The sequence below is a fragment of the Pristiophorus japonicus genome, chromosome 12, assembly GCF_044704955.1.
Source record: "Pristiophorus japonicus isolate sPriJap1 chromosome 12, sPriJap1.hap1, whole genome shotgun sequence".
In the NCBI taxonomy this organism is placed as follows: domain Eukaryota; kingdom Metazoa; phylum Chordata; class Chondrichthyes; family Pristiophoridae; genus Pristiophorus; species Pristiophorus japonicus.
In genome coordinates this window covers 82185865-82198871 of record NC_091988.1, presented here as the reverse complement: position 1 = coordinate 82198871, position 13007 = coordinate 82185865, and positions in this window count along the sequence as shown.

The following is a 13007-nucleotide window of genomic DNA, read 5'->3' as shown; positions in this document are numbered from 1 at the left end:
GAAGGCCAACATTCCATTTGCCTTCCTGATTACCTGCTGCACCTGCAAACTAACTTTTTGGGATTCATGCACAAGGAACTCAAAAGAGTTTCATGCACAAGGAGCCTGGCAACCAAATTTTAATTTGATTTTATGTTTTTAAGTTAATTTGTTTTAATTGCCGGTGCTGTTAGTGTCCCCCTCCCCTTTTATAGGGGGCACTTTGAGAAAAAATACGATTTTGTGCCCAAAAAAACCCCCCACAAAAAACCACAAAAAAAATAAAAGGGCCTTGTAAATGTTTGGTGTTTCCCCCAGATCGGGGGGCAGGTTTAATGTTTTTTGTTTGCTCCCAAAAGAGTTCATGCACAAGGACCCCCAGGTCACTCTGCACCGCAGCATGTTGTAATTTCTCCCCATTCAAATAATATTCCCTTTTACTGTTTTTTTTTCCCAAGGTGGATGACCTCACATTTTCCGACATTGCATTCCATCTGCCAAACCTCAGCCCATTCGCTTAACCTATCTAAATCTCTTTGCAGCCTCTCTGTGTCCTCTACACAACCCGCTTCCCACTAATCTTTGTGCCATCTGCAAATTTTGCAGATTACACTCTGTCCCCTCTTCCAGGTCATCTATGTATATTGTAAACAGTTGTGGTCCCAGCACCGATCCCTGTGGCACACCACTAACCACAGATTTCCAACCCGAAAAGGACCCATTTATCCCGACTCTCTGCTTTCTATTAGCCAGCCAATTCTCTATCCATGCTAATACATTTCCTCTGACTCCGCGTACCTTTATCTTCAGCAGTAACCTTTTGTGTGGCACCTTATCGAATGCCTTTCGGAAATCTAAATACACATCCATCGGTACACCTCTATCCACCATGGTCGTTACATCCTCAAAGAATTCCAGTAAATTAGTTAAACATGATTTCCCCTTCATGAATCCATGTTGCATCTGCTTGATTGCACTATTCCTATCTAGATATCCCGCTATTTCTTCCTTAATGATAGCTTCAAGCATTTTCCCCACTGCAGATGTTAAACTAACCGGCCTATAGTTACCTGCCTTTTGTCTGCCCCCTTTTTTAAACAGAGGCGTTACATTAGCTGCTTTCCAATCCGCTGGTACCTCCCCAGAGTCCAGAGAATTTTGGTAGATTATAGCGAATGCATCTGCTATAACTTCCGCCATCTCTTTTAATACCCTGGGATGCATTTCATCAGGACCAGGAGACTTGTCTACCTTGAGACCCATTAGCCTGTCCAACACTACCCCCCTAGTGATAGTGATTATCTCAAGGTCCTCCCTTCCCACATTCCCGTGACCAGCAATTTTTGGCATGGTTTTTGTGTCTTCCACTGTGAAGACCGAAGCAAAATAATTGTTTAAGGTCTCAGCCATTTCCACATTTCCCAAAGGTAACTTCGATGGTTTGAGGCGTGAATTGGCTAGAGTAGACTGGCAAATAATACTTAAAGGGTTGACGGTGGATAGGCAATGACAAACACTTAAAGATCACATGGATGAACTTCAGGAATTGTACATCCTTGGAGTAAAAATAAAACGGGGAAGGTGGCTCAACCGTGGCTAACAAGGGAAATTAAGGATAGTGTTAAATCCAAGGAAGAGGCATATAAATTGGCCAGAAAAAGCAACAAACCTGAGGACTGGGAGAAATTTAGAATTCAGCAGAGGAGGACTAAGGGTTTAATTAAGAAGGGGAAAATAGAGTACGAGAAGAAGCTTGCTGGGAACATAAAAACTGACTGCAAAAGCTTCTATAGATATGTGAAGAGAAAAAGATTAGTGAAGACAAACATAGGTCCCTTGCAGTTGGATTCAGGTGAATTTATAATGGGGAACAAAGAAATGGCAGACCAATTGAACAAATACTTTGGTCTGTGTTCACGAAGGAAGACACAAATAACCTTCCGAAAGTACTAAGGGATCAAGGGTCTAGTGAGAAGGAGGAACTGAAGGGTATCCTTATTAGGCGGGAAATTGTGTTAGGGAAATTGATGAGATTGAAGGCTGATAAATCCCCGGGGCCTGATAGTCTGCATCCCGGAGTACTTAAGGAAGTGGCCCTAGAAATAGTGGATGCATTGGTGATCATTTTCCAACAGTCTATCGACTCTGGATCAGTTCCTATGGACTGGAGGATAGCTAATGTAACACCACTTTTTAAAAAGGGAGGGAGAGAGAAAGCGGGTAATTATAGACCGGTTCGCCTGACATCAGTGGTGGGGAAAATGTTGGAATCAATTATTAAGGATGAAATAGCAGAGCATTTGGAATGCAGTGACAGGTTCGGTCCAAGTCAGCATGGAATTATGAAGGGGAAATCATGCTTGACAAATCTTCTGGAATTTTTTGAAGATTGTAACTAGTGGAGTGGACAAGGGAGAACCAGTGGATGTATTTGGACTTTCAAAAGGCTTTTGACAAAGTCCCACACAAGAGATTGGTGCGCAAAATCAAAGCACATGGTATTGGGAGTAATATACTGACGTGGATAAAGAACTGGTTGGCAGGCAGGAAGCAGAGAGTCGGGATAAACGGGTCCTTTTCAGAATGGCAGGCAGTGACTAGTGGAGTGCCGCAGGGCTCAGTGCTGGGACCTCAGCTCTTTACAATATAAATCAATGATTTGGATGAAGGAATTGAGTGTAATATCTCTAAGTTTGCAGGTGACACTAAATTGGGTGGCGGTGTGAGCTGTGAGGGGGATGCTAAGAGGCTGCAGGATGACTTAGACAGGTTAGGTGAGTGGGCAAATGTATGGCAGATGCAGTATAATGTGGATAAATGTGAGGTTATCCACTTGGGGCAAAAACGCAAAGACAGAATATTATCTGAATGGTGGCAGATTAGGAGAAGGGGAGGTGCAATGAGACCTGGGTGCCATGGTTCATGAGACATTGAAAGTTGGCATACAGGTGCAGCAGGCGGTGAAGAAGGCAAATGGTATGTTGGCCTTCATAGCTACGGGATTTGAGTATAGGAGCAGGGAGGTCTTACTGCAGTTCTACAGGGCCTTGGTGAGGCCTCACCTGGAATATTATGTTCAATTTTGGTCTCCTAATCTGAGGAAGGACATTCTTGCTATTGAGGGAGTGCAGCGAAGGTTCACCAGATTGATTCCCGGGATGGCTGGACTGACATATGAGGAGAGACTGGATCAACTGGGCCTTTATACATTGAAGTTTAGAAGGATGAGAGGGGATCTCATAGAAACATACAAGATTCTGATGGGACGGGACAGGTTAGATGCGGGTAGATTGTTCCCAATGTTGAGAAAGTCCAGAACCAGGGGACATAGTCTTAGGATAAGGGATAGGCCATTTAGGACTGAGATGAGGAGAAACTTCTTCACTCAGAGAGTTGTTAACCTGTGGAATTCCCAGCCGCAGAGAGTTGTTGATGCCAGTTCATTGGATGTATTCAAGCCGGAGTTAGATATGGCCCTTACGGCTAAAGGGATCAAGGGATATGGAGAGAAAGCAGGAAAGGGGTACTGAGGGAATGATCAGCCATGATCTTATCGAATGGTGGTGCAGGTTCGAAGGGCCAAATAGCCTAATCCAACACCTATTTTCTATAATTCTATGTTTCACTAGTAGACATAAAGTAAGAGTTTAAACTCCTGAAATAAATTCAGGACAAGCTGTGTAATAAGAACATAAGAAATAGCAGCAGGAGAAGGCCATAAGGCCCCTCGAGCCTGCTCCGCCATTCAATAAGATCATGGCTGATCTGTTCATGGACTCAGCTCCACTTCCCTGCCCACTCCCCATAACCCCTTATCGTTTAAAAACTGTCTATTTCTATCTTAAATTTATTTAATGTCCCAGCTTCCACAGCTCTCTGAGGCAGCGAATTCCACAGATTCACAACCCTCTGAGAGAAGAAATTTCTCCTCATCTCAGTTTTAAATGGGCAGCCCCTTATTCTAAGATCATGCCCTCTAGTTCTCGTTTCCCCCACCAGTGGAAACATTGTCTCTGCGTCCACCTTGTCAAGCCCTCTCATAATCTAACGCGTTTCTATAAGATCACCTCTCATTCTTCTGAATTCCAATGAGTAAAAGCCCAATCTACTCAACCTTTCGTCATAAGTCAACCCCCTCATCCCCGGGATCAACCTAGTGAACATTCTCTGAACTGTCTCCACATCAAGTATATCCTTCCGTAAATATAGAAACCAAAACTGCATGCAGTATTCCAGGTGTGGCCTCACCAAAACCCTATACAGCTGTAACAAGACTTGCCTGCTTTTATACTCCATCCCCTTTGCAATAAAGGCCAAGATACCATTGGCCTTCCTGATCACTTGCTGTACTTGCATACCATCCCCCTGTGTTTCATGTACAAGTACCCCCAGGTGCTGCTGTACTGCGACACTTTGTAATCTTTCTCCATTTAAATAATACCTTGCTCTTTGATTTTTTTTTCTGACGAAGTGCATGACCTCACTCTTTCCAACATTATACTCCATCTGCAAAATTCTTGCCCACTCACATAGCATGTCTATGTCCTCCTGCAGCCGCTTTATGTCCTCCTCACACATTGCCCTTCCTCCCATCTTTGTATCGTCAGCAAACTTGGCTACGTTACACTCAGTCCCCTCTTCAAAGTCGTTAATATAGATTGTAAATAGTTGGGGTCCCAGCACTGGTCCCTGCGGCACCCCACTCATTACTGATTGCCAACCAGAGTATGAACCATTTATCCCAACTCTCTGTTTTCTGTTTGTCAGCCAATCTTCTATCCATGCTAATATATTACCCCCAACCCCGTGAACCTTTATCTTGTGCAGTAACCTTGTGTGGTACCTTGTCAAATGCCTTCTGGAAGTCCAAATACACCACATCCACTGGTTCCCCTTTATCCACCCTGTTTGTTACATCCTCAAAGAATTCCAGCAAATTTGTCAAACATGACTTCTCCTTCATATAGCCATGCTGACTTTGCCTGACCAAATTTTGCTTTTCCAAATGTCCTGCTACTGCTTCTTTAATAATGGACTCTAACATTTTCCCAACCACAGATGTTAGGCTAACTGGTTTATAGTTTCCTCCTTTTTTGAATAGGGGCATTACATTTCCAGTCTTCCAATCTGCTGGGACCTCCCCAGTAATGGGTTCCAGTAATATGGAAGTGAAATAAGTGTGGCAGCTGAATAATTGCTCCAGTCACGTGTGGGAATTATGCTCTAGCATTTTCCAGCCAGACACAATATCTAGATTTCCACCCACTGCTGATAGTGCTCTATTAACCTCCTTCTGAAACCTAATCTATATTTGGCTGACATCAGTAAAGCCTGTAGCAGCTGTTTTCAATTTTATACCACACTATTTTGATTTGGTTGGTTTCTCGCATACCACGCACCTTTCTCCACTGCAGGCTGGACTTTCCCTTAGGCTACCACTGATGCCACACTTTAACCAGCTTTTAGGGACCATGTGAGAGTGGCCTATGCTGACTCTTCCTCGCAGTTTCCCTCTTGGCCCATGTGGAAGGGCCAGTGCTTGTTGTCTACCTATGGTAGTGGTCCCTGTGCGAGCAATCAAGGGGACAAATTGCATAAAGCAACAATTTAGAGCTCTCCTGTTTACATGAACTTTGTGCTCATTAAGGTGAGGGATGTTACTAAAGTAGAATGGAACACTTTCCACTTTTGTTATTCACTGTCCACATCGCGCACTGACAGGTCTGGTGTAGCACAGTTGAAAATGAAGAGTTGAGCTCCCTCTATTCTGTACCAACAATATGCCTGAGCCCCAAACTCAAAGCAGGTACTACAACTGCACCAGTGTAACATTTTCCCATCCCCCACACCCTCCATTATGTGGCCTCTGTGAGGGAGATTGCCAAATCAATGCAAGTTTTATGCTGTGAGCCCATGACCACTGGGAACTGGCTTGGACTGGCCAAACAACTTACACAGGACCAGCAGACAGAAGGTGCATCTCTCCTTTCTTTATACCATATGCGCACAAAACAAATTAATTGTGCTGTTTTGTCACTATTTCCTGCTTGCACCATGCATTTACTACCACAACCAATACCATCACGCACAAGACCCTTTTCCACACATCATCTGGGAAGGTTTTGGATCACCTGTGCCAATTCTAACTTTTGATGCTACAGGGCATTGGAGCAATACAGTCAGATTTGCCTGCAACATTGGAAATCGGGAGCTGCATAAGTGGCACAAGTAATCTGGGATCGTCTGGACAGATCAGGAGACTTCTAAACTATGATTTTGCTGTATCTTATTAACACAGTCAGAAACAGCTTCACATTTTCTAAATCAAACGGAATATTTTAAGTACTTTCTCCTCCTTTCCTCAAGATGGCTGCACCTACGCTACACAGCCCAATTCCATCAGATGAAAATCACCAGCTTTGTTTCAGAACATATTTTTTAATTTTAGGATTTTTGGCAGTTGGAGAAAGAAAAAAAAGGAAAGATGTGAGGGGAGGAAGCGGGGAAAGAGACAGAGGAAAGATAGAGAGGGCGAAAGATAGAATATAGGAAGTAGGAAAGAAAGAGAAAGAAAACTTTTATTGCTTTTACAAGGAAGAGTTATAACCTGCAAATGTGATATTTTGAGCAGGAAGGTGATTGAAAACAGCATCTGCAATTATAAGAAAAATTACTACCTGTCAGTGAAAGATACATTCAAGGTGAACCTTCTTCTTAAAGCCCCTGTCATTTGAATAAATCTTTGCATTAATGAAGCCATACGTTCTTCAAAATGTTAAACATGCAAGTTAACTGAGAATTGTTTGTGTGTGTTTAGAACTGAAATCATAAGGTTGAGCAGATGTAAAAGTTTGTCAGTTTGATGTTATATTTGCCCAATATGGTCTGCAGTGTCTGCATGTTATCAGCATACATGATATAAAAAGTAATTCTGGCTACTTTTGGTTGTGTAGATTCAAGAGATATGCTGGAGTTGTACGCCATTCGTATTAGGGATACCAGGCAAAGGAACGCTGACCCTGCCAAGACAAATTCACCCTTTCTTACTCTCAAATACCAGTTCCACCATCACCCAAATAACTTTCTCTGCTTTGTAATGATACATCCATGTTGCTTTTGAATGCAGGATCCAGCGTGGTGATAGTTATACATATGCACAGCTTCTGGCTTCAATCCAACCACTGACCTGGAGACTATATGCAGATCCCTCTGAGCAACAACTGAGTATGACTTTTCCGATCTTTTTCTCATTTGTTCATAAATGTACCATATAAAAATACATCACATTGAAACACAGCACTGTACATGATGATATCAAATATCAAATGCCATGTGGGTTTTCTCTTTTCCCAAACAAAGTTTGCTGAACACTCTTTTCATGGAGACACTGCCCCTTGCTTCAAATAATCGACTTGGAATCAACAATGGCCCTACTCTAGCTCAGAAGTGTGCAACTGAAGTCATTTGTTGCTGCTTATGTTGGAAGGACCAACATAAGCTAGGAATGTATCATAGAAGTTTAAAGCACAGAAAGAAGCCATTCAGTCCATCATGGCTTTGTTAGCTCTTTGTTACAGTAATCCAAAGTTAATTCTACTGCATTGCTCTTCCCATCCCTTTGCTTCTTCCTCACACCAACATACAAATGTTATATATTTCCTACTATTGCTTACTTGCTTTCCTGCACTACTTATCTCTATTAGTTTTATTATAAATGGGAAGAAAATGTAAACTCCCCTCTTAATTTATACTCCATATACTTGTTTGAAAGTATTCTTTTGTATCCGAAGAAAAATCAGTTGAAACAGCTAAATGCTGTGACTTTGTCATTGTAACAGTCACATAATTACCATTGATGAAAGACCAGCAGTTCCCATCACAGATGTGATTTTTCACTAAAACTGTTCCCACAGACTCTCACAGCAGTATCAAAATCAATGAGAAAGTTATTTGATTACCAAAGACCAATGAACAATTGCTGAATAAATTTAAACGCACTGAATTCCTGTCTCCACCTGGGCTACCTTTATTGGCATTGATCCATGTGTATAATTAGTCAATGAGATTGCTCGGAGATGGCAAAAATAGAAACATAGAAACATAGAAAATAGGTGCAGGAGTAGGCCATTCGGTCCTTCTAGCCTGCACTGCCATTCAATGAGTTCGTGGCTGAACATGCAACTTCAGTACCCCATTCCTGCTTTCTCGCCATACCCCTTGATCCCCCTAATAGTAAGGACTTCATCTAACTCCTTTTTGAATATATTTAGTGAATTGAAACTCACCTAATTACTATTGCCCAGCGAGATTGCTTAGGAGCAACACTATCATCTGAAAATTCATAAACACTACTGGCAAATGAGATTTCTGGAAAAAATCACGAACATTTCAAAGGCCACATGACCACAACTGACCAATAAGATTCCAAGACAACTCCCATAACAATTGGAAAAATCATTGTGATTAACAAATTTGATTATTTAAAAGGATTTTTTTCTGCATGACTGGATACTCACTTCTATGAGCAGTCTCAGACTGTTGCACAATGGGATTGTTGTAGCATATTGCTAAGTTTGTTTCTTTTCTATCCCTTTCACTCTATCATGTAACATGAATCAAGGAAATCAAGAAAATCACAGGGCATTTCTTCACACAAAAAATGATTGTTTAGACAATGATTGCCAAATAAAGAAAAGAATTGTAGTCTTATTATAGTTTTAATTCTTATGAGAAAATTACTACAAAATTAAGCAAACTTATAATAATTTTTAGAGCATATAATAGACAATCTTGAGACTACAACCTAATAATGGGCACAAATCCAAAAGCTTTGACTATTCTTTTTAATTGTATTCTACCATGTGTAAGAATTATTTTCTGTGTCTTCAGACTTCTCTGGCTGTTCAGATTTGTCCTCTGCAACCTTCGACACAATGTTCTACATTTGTAAAGGCAAGTGATTATGGTGAGCTTACCTTGGCAGAGCTGTCAGATACCGGGTAAATTTTTCCTGCAGTGCTGGGTAAGGACAGTAAGGTTATTCATTCTCTGCCCTCACACAGACTCATGGCTTCCTGTTGCTGTCTGGCCTTCAATACTGAAGATGTTCTGCAGTCCTGATGAGATTAACACATTAATTCTTTAAATTTAGGGCATTAATAAACCCCAGCACAACACCAGGTAAATCAAAGAGCAGAAATGTTTGTGAGATGGAGGAGGTGGATTCATTAGAAAGGTGCACAGTGAGTAGTTCAGATATGACTGATTGCTTATAAACATTCCCACCATACACAAAGGACTGCTAAATGAACTGGGAGAGAAATGTTTTCAGAACTTTCTGCTGTAAAAACAAAGGGAGCAAGATGCAGGCTTATGCGAGGTCAATAGAGTGAGACAGTGTAAGCACAGTCATCCTTAGTCCACTGATGCTCACATTCCAGTCTTTCTGACGGTGTGCCAAATTCTCAGTTTCTATAACAACAGTTGGAGCTGCTGTGATGGCACACAGTACTTCACCATCTGTGACCAAGTAGATCCATCTGTTGCTGCCTCAAACTGCTGCTGAGCTCATGATGTCATCACGGGCCCTTTCCTGTTGCTAATGATGTCATAGGCCTATTGCGAAGTAAAAGGTACCCTTCATTGCTGTGTTTGTGGTGAATGGACAGAAAACCATTCAGAAAAACATTTAAAGTGTTATTTTCATTATTCATAAAGCTTTATTCGTTTTTAATCTTCAGTAGTACCAATTTTAAATCATTTTTCCCCTGACTTTCTTTGTCCTCCCCAGCCATGCACCATTCCCTGGCCTCTACCAATGCAGTACTTGAGCCAACTGTTAGAAGATGTGTAAGACTGTGGATGTGGGAATTGGGAAGAAGGGGGAGGAGGTTGAGGAGTTGGGAAGAAGTGGGAGTTTGGGAAGTTGAGAAATTTAATCAGGATTGTTTTTCTTTGAGTTGTCTTGCCATTTGTGAAAAACCAACTGGCTCCCATGTGGCACCGCTGAACTCCTCCTTACTTTCCTGATGTTTACAGCCTGAGATCGGAAAACTGACTTCGCCAGTTAGGAAAACTGCAGATTCAAACCTAAGTTGTAACATTCTGGTGTATATTTGAACATTCACTGTTCCAAATTGAATTTACATTTGTATTAATTGGCTCTGAGCTGCTCAGACGAAGAATACACATATACACTGACTGATGGAAGATAGAAGAACTGTCAGGGCTCACCAAAAGGAACCAGTTTAAAAAAAGGCCTAGGCTGTTGGGGGCGGTCAATCTACCATCAGTGCTCTGCATAAAGATATGAGGCCAGAGCAGATGGAACACTTGCCAGTTAAAAGCAGACAATTAATGAACCAATTAAATGGAGCCTCCGGTGTTATGTTTGAATAAACACTCGAATTGTTGTAGTACTAACAAAATCAATAAAAGGGAGACGCAAGTGAATGTAATTGCTACAATGTGCTTACTCCCACCAACGGGCCATCTAGTGTTCAGTTAACAATATGCACATACCATATATATCGGGCAGTAAATTGCAGCCTCTCTGGGTGAGCACATTCCCAAAGTGACCCCGCAAATTCCAGGTTTAGGCGCCCAAAGCGCATGAGCCTAAACCTAGTACTTACAATCTGGGCCTCCCTGGGAGAAGGGCCATCGTGGGTGGAGATTTGGGCTATTTGCTCAACTCTTGCCCAACGAATGTCCTGAAAACTCTTACGCCTGGTAAAAGCAGTCATAAGGCCTGCTTTTACCAGAGTAAGAGTTTTAAAAGATAGAAAAAATAAATGTTATTACTTATTTTTATATTAAAAAAACCCTGCCTATGAAGATACGTTTATGTTTAATGCTATTAAAACATTTTTTTTTAAATTTCAAAAAAATAAATTTTTGAGAAAACATTAAATTTAATTAAATTTCTATTCCTTTTAAAAAAGTGGTGTTTTTTTTTAATTTATGTGTGTTTTTTTTGTTTTTAAGGGTATACTCATTGATAGTAATGGGAGTGTGGAGCTCCCGTTACTATGAATAAAAATGCTACATTTTGATTGATGGTCCAGGCCCACGTGATTTACGCTCCTGGGATGTGGGCCTCTGCGCTGAGCATCTAGGCGTCGGAGTACAAGTGTTCGTTCCTCCGGGACCACCAGGTACTTTTGTAAAATAAATTTCGGTCTGAGGCATCCACCCACGGGAAGCTTCCGACCACAATTGTATCAACTCAACAATGTGGAAAGACTTCTGTTAAATATTCTACTTTTACTGGAGAACGAATCAAGTGAAAAGCAATTGGAGTTCTACAAAAAGGCTATTAAAACAACTGTCATTACCTAGCTTTGCGGCAGAGAGTATGATATTTCTTTATGCTGGAGCTGACTAATGGAGTCTTTGAAAAGGCTAGAAAAAGCACAGGTACGATGGCAAGAACTAAAGCTTTTCCAGTATCCTAATTGCTAACACTTGGGAAGGATTTCCTTTGTGTGCAATTTTCAAAAAAATCTAAATGTGTTATTTATAAATGGGTTTACAGTGTACATGAAAATCTGCCTGCCCCTCCCCCCAGGAAAATATCGATATGGACAGAGTTAATAAAACAGTGTGCAGTGCACTTTTTTGGCACTTATTGTGACAGACATGCGTCTGTCAAGCCCCGCCCTGTCAAGCTCCACCCCCCCGTCCCATCCCGCCCTGGCCTGAATCATTCCTTTCCGTGGTGCCGAGAAGCAGAATCTGAGGATCCGACTCTCTTTATCTGCTCAGGCCCCGGCCCTGACTGTTGGAGAGTGGCATCGTGGGGCCGAGAGTGGTCGGGGTGGGGGGGTGATGCCAAGAGCGGCGGCAGAGAAGCAGCGTGCCTGGGGACAAGAGGGAGAAAGAGACTGGAGAGAGAGAGGCTGTGGGGGAAGAATGAAAGAGGCTGAGTGAGAAAGAGGTGCGGGGGTGGGGGAGAGACACGGGTGGGGGATCAAAGAGGGGAGAGAACTCCGAAGATGGATCACGTTATTCCAATCCCCTACAATGGACATCGTTGGAGTGGATGATATCCATAAGTCACTACACTGTCACTATTCACTTCATACCCAATAACCTGTTAATAACCCGTACACAATGCCTGCCCCATCTATGTTGGGGTGGGGGGAAGGATGCACTTGCGTTGGGGTAAGGCACTTTAGCTGGGGGAGGCATGCAATTGGACAGAGGTAAGGAACTTTGGCTGGGGGAGGCATGCACTTGGATTGGGGTAAGGCACTTTGGCTGGGGGAGGCATGCACTTTGACTGGGGGAGGCATGCAATTGGACTGAGGTAAGGCACTTTGGCTGGGGGAGGCATACACTTGGACTGGGGCAAGGCACTGGCTGGCCCTTGCTGTCTTTGGGGCGCTCTGTCCTCTGTCACTTCAGGAAGTCAAAGTGGATCGAGTTACAATTTGCAAAGTCAGTGAGATCTTGGGATGAGCAGCTCCAGTTACACATTCCTGTGAAACTTTAGGGTGTGGCTCATTCTCCAAGGTGATCAATTGTAGACAAAGGGTAGAGCATGGTGGCCATTTTTGCAGTACAAATAAGTACATCCTTAATAAAATGGCTCCCAATCTGGAAACAGATCAAGTAGAGTGGTAGCAATGTAAAGGTCTACTACTGGCTTTTTAACACAATTCATTTATTATTTTCAAAAATGCAGAGGGCATAACTTCCTGTCCAGAAACCTAACTTTCTGTTTACATGTTGTCATGTTTCTCTGTTAAGACAATTATAAATTGTTCAATCAACATTTCTCATTCAATTTTGCTATGTAGGCTGTCACATTATATTTTCAGACCCTAGCCAGTGCTCTGCAGTGCAAGTTTCTAAAATCTCTCAACAAGGGTACTAACTGCTCTGGAACATTGCCCATCTCCGTTTCAACTTCAGCCCCACCATCACTGAAAACTCTTATCTACCCCTAAAGTCAATTTCTCCAATGTCCTTCTCTTAACCTAAACCCTCCAAAACACAGCTGCACATATCATGTCCGGCATTAA